We start from the raw sequence: 560 nt of genomic DNA on the forward strand, positions 1-560 counted from the left end.
CTGCTGAGTCCTATATAAGAGGTAATACAGATCTTTTTATGGCCTCGAAAGATGGAGAAGATGTACCTGAAGGACCTCTCTCTTCAAGTCTTTTCCCTACTGGCTCCTCTTTGAAGAAGGAGAACGAGGAGAAGGAACGGATCTCTTTCCCTTCTTCCCCGCTTCCTTCTTCTCTTCTTTCTTTCCAGGAGCAGAAGAGGCAACCCTCTCGATTGCTGAGCTCTCTCCGTGCGACCAGGGGAGATGACGAACGCCTTCCAACTGGAGAGAATAAAGGAGAGAAGAACACAGAATTTAGAAATGAAGTCCCTCTTTCATCGCAATATACACGTCATGAGTTAGAGTTGATAGAAGGCATGAAGTCCAATATCTTCTATATTATGAATCATGGCTCCATGCCCTCCAGATATCCTACATACAAGGAAGCTTGTCTTATGCTTTATCAGCTCCTCCAGACCTATGATCGTTCTCTCATTTCAAAACATATTATAGGTCAGAAGGACAGAAGCTCTTAACCTCTTTTCTTATCTCTTCGTTTCTCTATCTATCTATATATCTCT

At 42.9% G+C, this 560-nt stretch overlaps 1 protein-coding gene across 1 annotated transcript in view; it reads left to right on the forward strand.

Annotated features, from left to right (window-relative positions):
- Window positions 1-16: 16 nt before the first annotated feature.
- The window catches only part of CSUI_009890 (uncharacterized protein), a 16634-nt gene continuing 16090 nt past the window's right edge, over window positions 17-560 (forward strand). Inside the window, exon 1 of the mRNA XM_068069999.1 lies at window positions 17-492. The gene's annotated coding sequence lies outside the window, so the exon portion shown is untranslated. The remainder of the gene's footprint in view (window positions 493-560) is intronic.

This window comes from Cystoisospora suis, assembly GCF_002600585.1.
Source record: "Cystoisospora suis strain Wien I chromosome Unknown contig_6273, whole genome shotgun sequence".
Taxonomy (NCBI): Eukaryota; Apicomplexa; class Conoidasida; order Eucoccidiorida; family Sarcocystidae; genus Cystoisospora; species Cystoisospora suis.